Here is a 17,010-nt window from a genome sequence, read left to right as displayed (position 1 = left end):
GAGTAGTACCCACTGGGAATTCATCCAACATTGCGACTTCCTCATCTTCCTGCTCCTTCTCCTCGACGGCTTGATCAATGACACAACGCAATGCACGCTCCAGAAAGAAGGCGTAAGGTACGATGTCACTGATGGCGCCCTGGCTGTGACTGACCAGTTTGGTGATCTCATTGAATTGCCGCAGAAGTCTGCATGCGTCCCGCATGAGCAGCCACTGGCGAGGTGAAAAAACCCAAGCTTCCCAGAACCTGTCCTGCCGCAGAGTTCGTACAGGTAGTCGTTAACTGCACATTTCTGCTGGAGCAGCCTATCAAGAATATGCAAAGTAGAGTTCTATAGCGTCGGGCAGTCACAAATGAGACGCCTGACGGGCAGGTTGTGTCGCCGCTGAATGTCAGCAAGGCGAGCCATGGCTGTGTAAGATCTTCTGAAATGGCCCGAGCTTTTCCTGGACTGCCGCAAGATGTCCTGGACCCCAGGGTATTTGGCAACGAATTGCTGCACCACCAAGTTCAGGACATGTGCCATGCATGGCACGTGTGTTATTTTGCCCTGTTTCAGTGCGCTCAGCAGATTGGCACTGTTGTCGCACACCACTTTACCAACTGTCAAATTCAGTGGTGTCAGCCACTGATCTGCCTGTGAACGCAAAGCTGAAAGGAGTGCAGGAACAGTGTGGCTCTTGGCTTCCAGGCACAACAGACTTACCTGGCATGTGGAATAGGTTCTGGGGATCTTGGGCAGCGCAGCGGAAGAGACGGTAGCAGCGGAAAAGGAGGAGTCAGCCGAGGAGGAGAGAGAGGATGGAGGAGGAGAAGAAGAGGCAGGCCTGCATGCAATCCGTGGCGGTACAACCAAATCTACACGGGTGCCACGGGTTACATGCTTGACGGCCGTCAGAAGGTTCACCCAGTGGGCAGTAAAAGTAATATACCTTCCCTGCCCGTGTTTCGCTAGACCATGTGTGACCTTTGTGCCAGAGATATATTCACTTGACGCTGAACATTGCCATACAGCTCTGGAATGCCCTTCTGCGAGAAATATTTCCTGCCTGAGACCTTCCATTGTGGTGTTCCAATGGCCACAAATTTGTGAAAGGCCTCCCAGCCCACCAGTTGATATGGCAGTAGTTGGCGGGCTATCAGTTCCGACAAGCCAGCAGTCAAACCTTGGGCAAGAGGGTTATCCGGCGACTGTGACTGTACATGGTTGATGGCTCGCTCCTGATACATTTGCAGTCTGCTTTGTACCTATTGTGCAATGCAAGTTCCGCCTGTTTCTCCTCCCTATATGCTGATCCGTCTCTTCGTTGGAACTCCCCTCCTCTTCCTCTCTTGTGGCTACCCACGTGACGCCCATAGACACGTCATCATCCACGTCACCTTCCCCACCACTAACATTTGAGATCTCGGAGTAGGCAGCAACAGCGGGGGACCAACCACCTTGGTCTGATCTGGGTACTGTCTTCAGACTGCTGAGTGGCGGCTGTTGCTACCTCCTCTTCCTGTTTCAATGCCAAGAATGGCTGCGCATCGCAAATGTCTTGTGATGGATCAGATAATAATTCCAGTGACTCAAGCAGAGGGTAGGTGGTGGTGGTGTTTGTGGTGGTGTCTTTGGGGGTGCACACAGCAGAGAGTGAAGAGAGTGCAGATAGAGAGGATGAGGAGGGTGCAGAAGAGGAAGGCTGAGTGAGCCACTCAACCAAGTCTGGTGCGTCCTTTGACGTAATCAAACGCACCTTCTGAAACTTCACACTTTGGCTCCCGCCTACTGCTCCTGCCCAACCCCTACCACCCCTGCAGAAGGGCCTGCCTCTTCCTCTGCCTATAATTTTTTTAATTAACAAGCAAAAAATTGGGGGAGCAAACCCTGAACATGTATATCTAAAGCCGGTGCAGCTATGGACCAAGCAACATGTATATTAAAAAAGAATAGCGCAACCATGCAAAAGAAATGACTATTAAATATGGAGACAATCCATAAATAAAAATGGGGATTTAGTCCCACCATATGGCCATATCGTGCTCAAGCCCACCACTGCGTCAAAGTACCCCATTATCAGTGGGTCCCACACTAAAGCCGGTGCAGCTATGGATATACATGTTCAGGGTTTGCTCCCCCAATTTTTTGCTTGTTTATTATGTTTTCGGTTTGACCAGACTTCTGAGGTTGAGCATCCCCCCACACACACATGTACTCTATCAGAGTCCACCATCAAGTAGATATAGGAGGAGTCCTTTGTAGTGCATTAGCACATCCATCCCAGCAAGGAGTGTTGTCTCCAAGGGTTGGAGAGGCTGGATTCACCCGTTTTTTATGGATAGTGTGGGACCCACTGATAATGGGGTACTTTGACGCAGTGGTGGGCTTGAGCACGATAGGGCCATATAGTGGGACTAAATCCCCATTTTTATTTATGGATTGTCTCCATATTTAATAGTCATTTCTTTTGCATGGTTGCGCTATTCTTTTTTAATTTTTTTAATTACCCTGTGACAAAAGTCTCTAGAGAATCACAGTATATCTGGAAAAAGGTATATAACACCTCACTTCAATCTGTGGTATTGGGGGGCAACAGGTTTATCACACCAGTTCTACAAATAATTGGCCAGTAACTGTTGTTACTGTGTGTAGCACAGTTAACACAGCAAAAGAGGCCACATTTTTTGCAGGACTAAAACACACTCTTAGAAAAGTATACTGTTAAATAACACCCCACTTCAATATGTCGTGTTGGGGGACCACTGGTCTATCACACCAGTTGTACAAAAAAATGGCCAGTGAGTTTGGCACTGTGTGTATCAGAGTTAACACAGCAAAAGAGGCAATATTGTTGCAGGACACAAATACACTTATAAATGTATACTCAGATGACACCCCACTTCAATATGTGGTATTGGGGGGCCACTGGTTTATCACACCAGTTGTACAAAAAATTGGCCAGTGAGTTTGGCACTGTGTGTATCAGAGTTAACACAGCAAATGAGGCAATATTGTTGCAGGACACAAATACACTTATAAAAGTATACTCAGATGACACCCCACTTCAATATGTGGTATTGGGGGGGCACTGATCTATCACACCAGTTGTAGAAAAAGTTATAATACATTAAAAGTGCTTTTGTCACTGTTTTTAACGTTCAACACACCAGTCACAATGCTGCGCCCACTGCCCGGACCTACATGCCACAGCCACCGCTCTCCACGTTTGAAGCCGCTGGAGCGGCGAAATCTACTAGCAAGTGGCCTTGGTCCTCTCCCCTAATCGGGACATCTTCCTCAACACCTCTACTCGGCACCCTGGACCTCCATAACTCTGGGACATATGGACTCAATCAGGCTTTATACGTGAGTTCTCCTGAGACATGCTGCAGCCCATATGCAATTGCCGCTAATGTGCTTTAAATGCCGTATTTGCTTTGCTGTGCTCGCACCTGCTCTGTAACCTCCTCCTCATTCCCCTGATTGGTCGGAAGGGACAATTTCCACCTAGAATATCTGTACAGGGTCACCAGTCTCCACGCCAAGTACCCTTTATGGACACTGTCATATACCCATATGCACCAGGGTGGAATACTATACCCCTCATGTTTGAGACCTAGGGATGAGTCGAGTTGAAGAGGTATACACACTGCTTTGCCTGCTTGCCATAAGCTTTTGCTTGAATATCAACTTGTGCTGTTTCTCCTGCTATTGGGCCATCTACATTGCCTGAACAGATGCGATTTGAGGACCAATATAAATATCAATATCCCTCAATCCCAGGTCCGGGTGTTGAGACATTGAGATTCCTCATCGCTTGATCCCATTGGCAGGACCACAGTTCTTAGATCATTTCCAAACGAATTGGAGCCTCATTATCTTTGGTGGACAGGATTTCTTTAGTCCCTTGAATGATTTTCTTCTCCATCATTGATTTTCCCCATGATCTGTGAATCTTCAATCAAGACTCCCTATTGGGGAAATTTTTTCACATTTTTGGGGGTTTTAGTTGACCTTGGTGGCTGTGGGTCTGGGTGGTGGGTGGAGCCTTTGAGGCAATACCAGCGTTTCATATGAGATGGGACACTTTATAATCATTGGTTGGCCTTGGGTCCATGAGCATTCTTAATTTGAAGGTCTGTAATGTTTTACTCTATTTTTGCACTTTGCTTGGTCAATTGTTTTCAATAAAGTACCATTTTTAAACTTTTCAATACCAGTGTTTGAGCCTATTTCTGCAACTTCTTTTTCCTTTTTTCCTATTATGGTCCCAGTTGCTTGGCTCACCGGTTATACACCGTTAGGTATTTGAATTAATACATTATCTGGGTCACATTCCCACACCCTCAGGACCTCTAGGGCGGTGGAGGTTATTCCTGGTGATTCATACCCCCTCCCCTGTCCCTAGATGATGCATGAGACAAAAATATAATTGAGTCTTGCATAATGTCATGCGGGTGCGAGTAGTGAGTATATTCCCTTGCCCCACATTCAAAGCCCTCCAAGAATCAATCAGGTGATATGAAACCAGTGAAATCTGTAGTGATTTGGGGAATGTCTTTGCCATGCTCACCACTTTGCTGCGATCCAATGAGGAATGGGCCACCAGTTTAAAGTCACCCCCAAACAGCACATGTGCTGTGCAGAATTGTATCTGTCCAGAACCTGGAAAAAAGACTGGAAGAAATATTTCTGTGGGTCATTAGATGCATAAACATTTGCGAACGTGACAGTCTTTCAGTGAATCTTCCTCTGCAGGAACAAAAATCTGCTTGCTGGGTCCTTATACATGTGTAGGACTTCCAAGATCAGTGAGTTCCTAATAAATATGGCAACCCCTCTAGCTTTAGAATCAAAGGTAGTAAAATAACATTGCTTATAAGATTTATCAAAAAAGTGTAGGTGGTTATTGGACGAAAAAATGAGCATCCACTCCTAATCTTTTATAGAATTTGAAGGCTTTGTTCCTCTACTGGGGGGGGGGGGAGTTGAAGCCCCGCACGTTATGGGATACTACTCTGAGCCCCATTGCAATACTCTAGGACCGGATAGCACAAAACTACAATACTGTATAGCAGGGGGCACAAAGAAATCTCCCAGAGGCAATACCCGGTAAATTCACCAGGGGTATATGCGTAAACCAATAGAAGCTTGTAATAGGGACTATGCGTCTAGAACAGTAATACATGGCATACCAGACCCTGGAACATGGGCAAAGGGGAACATATGCTCAATGTGACACTGAACTTGCAGTTCAAAGATGCAGCCACATTATATAAAACTAGCATAGGACATGTACATGTAAGGAACAAAAAGCATAGAAAAAAAACACAACACAGCTTGCACTGGTAGCGAATCTTGTGGTTGTTGAGAGGTTTGTTAATGGTATTCAACTGGCGTCTCAGCTGGGGAGTTTATTGTGACAAGTCTGCAAACAATTGTAGTTTAGCGTAAGGAGCTGGAAGCTGACCAAGGTGCCTCGCTTTGGTCAGAAGCTGCTCTTTGGTGTAAAAAAATGTATTCTCATTAATACATCACAGGGGACTTCCTCAGGGTGTTGAGGAGGTTTCGGTAGGCAGTGGATACAGTCTATAATGGTTTCCATGGGATAAATCCCAGGAAGCAGAGATGAGATTAGCTTTCTAGCGTAGGTATTAAGATCAGATGGGAGAATAATTTCAGCTAAGTCTCTAAGTCTGCCATCTTAGCTCTCATCCATTGTTGGTCGTCTCGTGTGGGCTTGTGGGTATCTACTAATTCATTAACCATTTCTGTCCTTTCTCCCATTTGATTTTCAATTTGGAATACTCTGTCTCCCATTGAGTGCATTTCTGAGTAGGGATGATCGAACTTTTGAAAAGTTCGGTTCGGCCAGAACATCCGAACTTCCCGAAAGTTCGGCCCGGATTTCAGAACCCCATTGAAATCAATGGGACCCGAACTTCAGTAATCAAAAAACACAATTTTTAAGCCCTAAAACCCAATAAATGCCCCTAAAAAGTCCCTAGGGTTCTGGGTCATGCCCCATTAACTATTAATCACACAAAAAAAGTTCTTAAAAATTGTCATTTTTGATAAAAAAGCCAATTATTGAAAAATTAAAAAAAAAAAAAAAAAAAAAGAGATTTTTTGATTTTTACTTTGGATTTCGTATCTGGGGGTCTAAAAAGTGTACATGTGAAGTTTCAGCTCTGTAGCATGTCCAGAACCATAAAAAAAAAGATCGTTTGTATTAGAACACTTTCAGCACAGGAGTTTTCACACCTTGCCGGTTTAATAGCAGGCATTTTTTTGGGTTCTTTGCAGTCAGGAAAAACATCTGAACTTGTGTATAGTGGTACTGTGCACAAGTTCTGATGTTTTGCCTGCCTCCAAAAACCCCCAAAAAATGCCAGCAAAAACACACCTGGGCATTTTTTTTTGACGCTAGCGTTTTTTTTGGCATTTTTTGGGGTTCTTTTGAGGCAGGCAAAACATCTGAACTTGTGTATAGTGGTGTATATACACACATACATATATTTATATACACACCTAGACATATATAGGTGTGATAGTAGCAGAAATATATGCTTGCGCTAATGAAATCATTTACAGTAATATATTTCTGCTACTATCACACCTATATATGGCTAGGTGTCTATATACATATAATTATGTGTGTATATATACCACTATACACAAGTTCAGATGTTTTGCCTGCCTCAAAAGAACCCCAAAAAATGCCAAAAAAAATGCTAGCGTCAAAAAAAAAATGCCCAGGTGTGTTTTTGCTGGCATTTTTTGGGAGTTTTTGGAGGCAGGAAAAACATCAGAACTTGTGCACAGTACCACTATACACAAGTTCAGATGTTTTTCCTGACTGCAAAGAACCCAAAAAAATGCCTGCTATTAAACCGGCAAGGTGTGAAAACCGAGAAGAGAAGCCAACCCCCTGAGCTGAAAGTGTTCTAATACATTTTTTTATGGTTCTGGACATGCTACAGAGCTGAAACTTCACATGTACACTTTTTAGACCCCCCCCCCCCCCCCGATCTGAAATCCAAAGTAAAAATAAAAAAATCTCTTTTTTTTTTCAATAATTGGCTTTTTTATTAAAAATGACAATTTTTAAGAACTTTTGTGTGTGATTTCATATCTGTGGGGTCTAAAAGGTGTACCTTTTAGACCCCACAGATATGAAGTGAAGTTTCAGCTCTGTAGCATGTCCAGAACCATAAAAAAAAGGATTGTTTGTATTAGAACACTTTCAGCTCAGGGGGTTGGCTTCTCTTCTCGGTTTTCACACCTTGCCGGTTTAATAGCAGGCATTTTTTTGGGTTCTTTGCAGTCAGGAAAAACATCTGAACTTGTGTATAGTGGTACTGTGCACAAGTTCAGATGTTTTGCCTGTCTCCAAAAACCCCCAAAAAATGCCAGCAAAAACACACCTGGGCATTTTTTTTTTGACGCTAGCATTTTTTTGGCATTTTTTGGGTTTCTTTTGAGGCAGGCAAAACATCTGAACTTGTGTATAGTGGTATATATACACACATAATTATATGTATATAGACCCCTAGCCATATATAGGTGTGATAGTAGCAGAAATATATTACTGTAAATGATTTCTTTAGCGCAAGCATATATTTCTGCTACTATCACACCTATATATGTCTAGGTGTGTATATAAATATATGTATGTGTGTATATACACTACTATACACAAGTTCAGATGTTTTGCCTGCCTCCAAAACCCCCCAAAAAATGCCAGCAAAAACACACCTGGACATTTTTTTTTTTGACGCTAGCGTTTTTTTTGGCATTTTTTTGGGGTTCTTTTGAGGCAGGCAAAACATCTGAACTTGTGTATAGTGGTATATATACACACATAATTATATGTATATAGACACCTAGCCATATATAGGTGTGAGAGTAGCAGAAATATATTACTGTAAATGATTTCATTAGCGCAAGCATATATTTCTGCTACTATCACACCTATATATGTCTAGGGGTATATATACAGACATATATGTGTATATATACCCCCTATACACATGTTCAGATGTCATGTCTGACATCAAACATGTCCTCAAAAAAGCACTGGCAATGGCAACCACTGCAGCATGAAAAATGCTTGCTGGTGAGAAGCCATATTCCTGTCCCGAAGCAACTCAGAGAAATGATCATTTCTCTATAGCGGTCACCCTGCTATGGAAGGGTTTTGTCACCCTTCCATAGCAGTCACTGTCAGTTAACCCTACACAACACTACGGTCCCCTTACACTTAACACTTTCCCTACAGAAACTAAATTTTTGAAGCTAACTTAAGTGTAAAGGAGCACTCTAACTACACTAGATATCCCTTTACTCACACTAATAAATGCTAAATGACACTTTTAAAGTAAAATTAACAGAACTGCTTCCACTCTCTTCCATGTCCAGTATAACAATGCTAGGAATATGGCGGGGGCGATCTTATATACTGGGGGGCGTATTCACTAATGATTGGTCTAGGGACCCCCTAGTCACTCCAATCACATTCCTAGCATTCTCCTGCCCCCTCAATTGGCTTTTGCTAATGGTTCTGGTCCAATCACGGGCTTTTAAAGCCCATTTCCTGAAGCATTGCATTTTGGTCGGTTCTGGTTGCCGAATTCCGAACTTTTTGGGCAAAAAGTTCTAAATTCGGCCGAAGCTCGAACACCCAATGTTCGGGCCGAACCGATGGTGGACCCGAACCGTTCGATCATCCCTATTTCTGAGGAGAATTTTGTAAACATGGAAGAGCACGCATTGTGAAGGGAACTTTGGAGAGAGATAAGCATCATTTTTATTGTGGTGTCAAGTACTGGTTGATTTGATGTAGGAAATTATGCTATAGGTGATGGCTGCGATGATTGCCTAGGAGTAACATCTAATAGAGGACTCACCTCAGTGCCATGGGGATCAGAACCCAAGCGTATCCGCAACTTTACTTGGCTGTTGCTTGTAGATGAGGCTGAAGATGATGGTTTGCCATCTGTTGTATTTTTTAAGTAATTTTTTCTGGTTTATCTGCATCCAGAAGGTCTCTATATGAGCTGTCAGCATCATGTGCAGGGCTGCGGGCACCATCTTGGAATCAGCCTCTTGGTGGCTGTGTAAAGAATGCTGTTCGTTTCTTGAGCTGCCTGTAATCTTTCCTCTTGTGGGACATGCCAGTGTGATTCCCTGGGTGGTGATGTCCTCAGAGGGTAAGGGGTCCAGTCAGTGGAGCGGTGTCCCTGCTGTTAATCTCCAGTCAGTGCTGGAGGCTAGCAATGCCCCCTATTTACATTTTATAACCTAATCTTTTATACTATCCAAAAATATAGATAATCTATTACAATAAAATTAACTTTTATTGTATTTTTGATGAACATTAGCACTAATACAATGTAAGATTAAAAAAAACTGTAACTACCTCCATTTTATTTTCTAGGATTTTTTGCTTTCTGAAAAACCTTGTGGGTTTAACTAATTTTCAGGCCTAAAATGTGCATTTTAGTGTGAAAAATTAGAAAAAAAATGCCTAGGTAGACAAGTGGTTAAGTGTACATTTTCAGTGTGCAGAATATCATTTATCAATTCAGATTTTACAGTGCTTTTAAAGGGCAAACTAAATAAAAGTACAGACTTAATGCTATCAACAACATAACCACAGTTCTAACCCCTGTCTGACTCTTAAATGGAATGATTTTAATGATCTTAACATAGGCATCCATGAAGCCCACAAGGATAACACTTTATGTATAATTTAGTGCTCTACTTCTGACTTACATTACGGATATATAAAAAAGTAACATGGAGGAGATTGTCACATAAGCAACTTTGCAAGAATTATTGTGCTCTCACTGTCACTTTGCTTTATTTCTGCAAGAGTACTTGTCAAATGCACATAAAGAAAGGCCAATGACCAAATTGCTTTCCTTTAAGTTTTCCTTCCTCTTTTCTTTGAGCTTTGATGTTTTTTCTCAACAAAATGTTGGCCTCAAACTTACTGCTGTACAAATCATTTGAAGGAAACTCATAGTAAGAAAGTATGGAGGTTACCATTGTTGACCTTTACTTCTGAGAATGCTGGTTGCTTGGCTATGATTAAAAAAAATTGCATGTTATGACCTAATTTTGACTTTCTAACCTTTTTATTTATTCCAGGTCAGTGATTGTGAAAGTAATGAAGCCAGAAACTGACAAGAAGCTACAATTTTCCGCATGTTGTAAGCAACAACAGCCCCTGAATTTTTCTTAGCACAGGTTTCCTTAAAATTATCAAAATACAGGTGATTTTACCTTGCTATTTTGTCTTCATTTTTTTTTTTTTTTTTAGCATCAGTATAATATACAGTATATCTTCATGTTCTTCTGTTTTTGTTTAACCATGTGTGTAAACTTAAGAGTCAGAAAGTCAATTTATAGGGGGATTCCACTTAAAATAATTTACCATACAAAATTGCCACACAAGCCATTCTGTATAATAAAGGTAATAAAAAGTATCCTTCCATTTCAATCTGAAGCCACTGGAAATTTCTAAAAGGATCAACAAATTTGGCACAAAATGGCCACATGGACGTGTTCTGTTTTGTGTAGAGCACACATCAAGAATGTAACATTCTGCTTGAGTGATTGGCACGCTGGTTTTCTCAGACATTGATAATTACTCGGTCATGCAACACTGTACCCAAATTAATTTTATGTCATTTTTTTCTGAAAGATAGAGATTTCTTTTTGTGGTATTTAATGACCACTGTTTTTTTTTGTTTTTTTTTCTATAAGGGAATAAATAAAATAAACATTTGTGAAACACAGCTTTTCTTAAAACAATTTCTCAAGAAATTTAGTTTAAAATGTAATGAAATGAAATGTAATGAAATGAATGGTAATTCCCTCAAGAACTACCTGTGCCTAATTTAGGGCAAGCATTTGTGTCTGTGTCAGTAAAATTACCAACGCATGTGACAAATTCAGGAAGTTCTTTCTACTGCCACTTTAAGATTTTTTTGCTATGGCAGTGATAAACTCTTAAAGATAAACTGCCACTTTTTAGATTATTAAACTGGCGGTAATTAGGATCAACCCTTAACTGGCTGTGCCTGGCCTGTGAAGCTTTTATGTATGTGACATGTGAAATTAATAGTGACTAGTTCACCATCATATCTGCTTTACATTTGATTCACAGCACATGGCTGTGGGAGTATTCAAAAGCTGCTAAGCTGCTATTGAGCTAAATTGCAGCTACCCACTGTCATGTGCTGACAATCAAAAGTAAAGCAGACCTGAATGGAAACTAGTCTCTCAGTTTCCCATCAAGCTCCTCTCACCCCAGTATAAAACTATAAAACTCCTCAGCAATGCCTCTGTCAGTCTAGCCAGTGATGGAAGGAGTTAATGCATTGAGGAACGATATATATAGATATATACAAACCCAATTCCAAAATAAGTTGGGACACTGTACAAATTGTGAGTAAAAAAGGAATGGACTAATTTACAAATCTCATAAACTTATCTTTTATTCACAATATAATATAGATAACATATCAAATGTTGAAAGTGAGACATTTTGAAATGTCATGCCAAATATTGGCTCATTTTGGATTTCATGAGAGCTACACATTCCAAAAAAGTTGGGATAGGTAGCAATAAGAGGCAGTAAAAGTTAAATGTAAAAGGAACAGCTGGAGGACCAATTTGCCACGTATTAGGTCAATTGGCAACATGATTGGGTATAAAAAGAGCCTCTCAGAGTGGCATTAGAAGTCAAGATGGGCAGAGGATCACCAATTCCCCCAATGCTGCAGCAAAAAATAGTGGAGAAATATCAGAAAGGAGTTTCTCAGAGAAAAATTGCAAAGAGTTTGAAGTTATCATCATCTACAGTGCATAATATCATCCAAAGATTCAGAGAATATGGAGCAATCTCTGTGCGTAAGGGTCAAGGCAGGAAAACCATACTGGATGCCCATGATCTTCGGGCCCTTAGACGGCACTGCATCACATACAGGAATGCTACTGTAATGGAAATCACAACATGTGCTCAGGAATACTTCCAGAAAACATTGTCAGGGAACACAATCCACCGTGCCATTTGCTGTTGCCGGCTAAAACTCTATAGGCCAAAAAAGAAGCCATATCTAAACATGATCTAGAAGGCATTTTCTTTGGGCCAAGGCTCATTTAATATGGACTGTGGCAAAGTGGAAAACTGTTCTGTGGTCAGACATATCTAAATTTGAAGTTCTTTTTGGAAAACTGGGACGCCATGTCATCCTGACTAAAGAGGACAAGGACAACCCAAGTTGTTATCAGCGCTCAGTTCAGAAGCTTGCATCTCTGATGGTATGGGGTTGCATGAGTGCGTGTGGCATGGGCAGCTTACACATCTGGAAAGGCACCATCAATGCTGAAAGGTATATCCAAGTTCTAGAACAACATATGCTCCCATCCAGATGTTGTCTCTTTCAGGGAAGACCTTGCATTTTCCAACATGACAATGCCAGATCACATACTGCATCAATTACAACATCATGGCTGTGTAGAAGAAGGATCTGGGTACTGAAATGGCCAGCCTGCAGTCCAGATCTTTCACCCATAGAAAACATTTGGTGCATCATAAAGAGGAAGACAGTTGAGCAACAAGAAGCATTCCTATTCCTAAACTTGAGCAACTTATCTCCTCAGTCCCCAGACATTTGCAGACTTTTATAAAAAGAAGAGGGGATGCCACACAGTGGTAAACATGGCCTTGTCCCAATGTTTTTGAGATGTGTTGATGCCATGAAATTTAAAATCAACCTTATTTTTCCCTTAAAATTATACATTTTCTCTGTTTAAACATTTGATATGTCATCTATGTTGTATTCTGAATCAAATATTGAAATTTTAAACTTCCACATCATTGCATTCTGTTTTTATTCAAAATGTGTACAGTGTCCAAATTTTTTTGGAATCGGGTTTGTATATACTGCATATAAAATCCAAGGAGCACCTTCAGGCTTTCAAGGGCATACATTTTTCATCTGATTTCATGACTATACATCAAATTTTTGAGGAACTGAAATGCTAGGACCAGAGAACCCCCCCCCCCCCCCCCCCCCACAAAATGTCTCAATTTTGTAAAATAGACCCTCCATTGTATTACTTAGTGGCATAGTGAGTCTTTTGAAGATCCTATTTTTTTTTTATTTTTTTTTTACCACAAGCTTTTGTAAAGTTAAGAAAGAAAATGAAAATGTATTTTTTTCACAGAGAACTTTCTTATACCTGTGGCAGCAGTGGTACAGTTCTCCACAGAGCATGGAATGGTTGAGACTGGTATCTCGTCAGGAATGCAACTGGTGGAACATAGAGAGAGGTCAGTCAATGCATCAGGCAGTGACATGGTCAGAAAACCAAAAATATGAAGCAAAATACATGTTGGCCGAAATTCATGAAAACATTTAATTTTTAAAATTATTGGGTATGTTTTATAGCAGTAGGTTAAAAAATATTGCTTTTTTATTTATTTTTTTTTTCAAAAGTTTGGTTCATTTTTTTTTTTTTTTTTATAGAGCAAAAAATAAAAACCACAGAGGTGATCAAATACCACCAAAGGAAAGCTCTATTTGTGGGGAAAAAATACATAAATTTTATTTTGTTACAGCATTGCACAACTGTGAAATTGCCAGTTAAAGTAACGCAGTGCCGTATCGCAAAAAAAAAGCCTGGTCAGGCAGAGGGTAAAATCTTTCGGAGCTGAAGTGGTGAAATGTAATTAAACCCAAACCCTTAAAAACAGTCAATACATGCTCATACAAACCATAGACATGAGCTGGAGGTGCATGACACAGCCTGTGACTGACAGAATCTCCTTCAGAAATCTTTAGAGTGTGAACAAAGTGAAAGCTATTGTCAGTCAACCTAAACTCCCCCTACACCATATTGGTGCAAAAAAAAAATTGCTTTAAAATATAGATTTGTAAAAAGATTTAAAACACTTAGTTTTGAGTAATTTATTTATTTTAGTCTCTATTCTGAAAGCCTTTTTTTGTGTCATGTGTTCGGCACAGCACAGTTGTGCAGGCACAGATTCATACATTAGCAGAGTAGTAGAAACTCCTCCCTCAGAAATTTCCCTAAGAACAGGAAAGATCTGGGAAACATCACATCACCTCTGTATAGTAATGACTAAATAGAGGTACTTTCCAAATACTTAAAATTCTCTTTTTTTCTTTAAAGCATTATTTTTAATGATTTTGAAAATAAAGCAGTACACAATACACTTACATAGTACTAGTAAGAGTATATAGAGAAGGGAAATAAAATATACATAACTGATTGTCATTAAAATATCAATGCAATGACCATCGGAGGTTGCAGGCAAAGCCAAACACATCACCATAGAGCAAATATAACAGAAGAAATATTACCAAAATAAGCAATACTAGAACATGCAACTTCACTAATTCGGAGACTGAAGAAAGTCAGATTTCTGCAGAGATCCAAGGACCCCATGTTTTTAGAAATAGGGGATAGCTTCCCATCTTAAGAGCCAGATACCATTCATAGTGAATTGTAAGATTTAGGACGCAGCCAGAAAAATTCCCAGATCAACTCACCAACCAATTAACCTATCTAACAGTATAATTTAGAAATTTGAAAACGCATGCGTAAGCTGCAAGGCCACTTCACGGCACCCTGTATTACCTTTAGTCCTGCACATGCATTCTAATGGATAGATAGGAGGCAGGTGGGCCTTGAGGTAGACCACACCCAGCACATAGCACAATGGCAGGAAAGGTGTCCAGTGTGTCCCCTCATCAATATTACATAAGTAAAAAACGAAATTGCTCCTGCCCTCACCTATAACTGGCCTTCACAGCAAGGAGCACATGGAAGGACAATATATGCAAGATAAAACCAGAGAAATTCTTAGCTCAACTCACCAACCAGTCTGCTTACCATCCGATTAAACCCGTCTAACAGGAAGTGTGTGCTTCCACTGTGAAGACTCTCATAAATTTGCAGGAGTTAGGACTGCAGGTAACACAGGGTGCTGTGAAGTTGCCTGCAGCTTACACATGCGTTTGCAAATGTGTGCCAACTAAACCCCTGTTTTTAATGCATACTGTTAGACGGGTTCATTTGGTTGGTGTGTTGAGCTAAGAATGTTTCTTGGTTTTGCCTTGCACGTGTTGCCCTTCCACGTGCTCCTTGCTGTGTAGGCCAGTTATAGATGGGGGCAGGGGCCATTTTGTTTGTTACAATTGTAAGATTTAATTATAGTTGCACATCTGATAGGTTGGGGATTAGGGATCCTCTCCACTACCTGAATATCATTACAAGGGATCTAAGATCAAATAGGATATGGATTACAAGGGATCTAAGATCAAATAGGAATTTATCTATGCCTATACTGAGAAGGGCCAGAGCAGCATTCTGCTTCATTAAGCAACCAGTGATATCAGAAATAATAGTGAATACTCTTCTCCAAAAGCTCTTAATGTTGGGGCATTCCCAAAGAATGTGGATCAACCACGCCAACACAGGTTATCACAGAGGTTAGCAAATTTGGCAGGACGGACAGGAGTTAAGTACCAAGGGTGATGAATCTTTTGGGCTATTTCCCAATAGTTAATGCATTTGTCTGTCTTAACATTGTAGCTGATTGTTTTTAACCATTGTGAATCTGGGAATGGTCCCTCTGCCATTGCATCAAAGCTTAAGCTTTAGTAAACTTGTATTTGGTTTGCAGAAGTTTGTAAAAGATGGAAATACCTTTCTTTCTGGGTAGGGTAGAGGACCAGAAGGACTAGGCCACACTAGGTATAGTAATGCAAGGAATGTTTTTTTTTTTTTTTTTTTGCAGATAGGATGCAAGTTGCGTGTGTAGATAGATATCCAGGGGGAGAAAATGGTATTTGCTTTGAAGAACATTAACAGGAGAGATTCTATTGTCTGTAATAATGTCTTGTATATGGGCCATGCCCATAGATTTTCATAAGGTAGATATTGGGGTGATCAAAAAGTGAAAACAATCCAGAATGAATCGGTACCTCTGTTGTGGAGGGGGATTTGCATGTGGAACCAAGGAAATACCGCCAAGAATATGCCGAAATGGTGTTTAAGAAATGATTGGGCTAGAAGGAATAGGTTCAGTTGACCTTTGGGCATAACATTTTTTATAAAAATGTTTTATAGCCCTCCATTGTTTATCTGGAGAGGAAGTGAACCAATATTTAAGTTGATCCAGCAATTCTGCTACATAATAATCATGTAAATCCAGCAGCACCATTCCTCTGATTATCTTGTGTTTTGTGTGTGGCAAAGGAACATCTTGGTTTTTTTCCCTTGCTATAAGAAACTGTTTAGAATGTGCTTTAGTTTAGCAAAGAGTGAAGAAGGGATTGGGATAGGTAGTGCCCTGTATATATACTCTATATACAAGATTTTGGGGAGTACCAGCATGTTACATGCTGCCAACCTTCCAGACCATGTTAACCACTTTAAGACTGGAAGGATTTGCCCCATTAATGACCAGGCCCTATTTTGTGATTCGGCACTGAATTAATTTAATGGACAATTGCGCGGTCGTGCAATGCTGTACCCAAATAAAATTGATATCCTTTTTTTTCTCCACAAATAGAGCTTTCTTTTGGTGGTATTTGATCACCTGTGCAATTTTTATTTTTTGGACTATAAACAAAAACAGTGCGACAATTTTGAAAAAAAAAAAAAAACAATATTTTTCACATTCTGCTATATGACATTCTCAGAAATAAAAATCTAGATTTTTTAACAATTTAGGCCAATTTGTTTTCTGCTACAAATTTTTGGTAAACAAAAATTGCAATAAGCGTATTTTGATTGGTTTGCGCAAAAGTTATTGCGTCTACTAACTACGGTAAAGATTTATGTCATTTTTATTGTTTTTTACTAGTAATGGCATCAATCTGTGATTTTTTGCGGGGCTTCGACATTGCGGCAGACAGATCGGACCCCTAACTGACATTTTTTGACACTTTAGGGGTACCAGTGACACTACTACAGTAA

This window comes from Pelophylax lessonae (genome assembly GCF_965119305.1).
Source record: "Pelophylax lessonae genome assembly, chromosome: 2".
NCBI classification, from domain to species: Eukaryota; Metazoa; Chordata; class Amphibia; order Anura; family Ranidae; genus Pelophylax; species Pelophylax lessonae.
The sequence above is the reverse complement of the archived record's forward strand: the minus strand, read 5'-3'. Positions refer to the sequence as shown.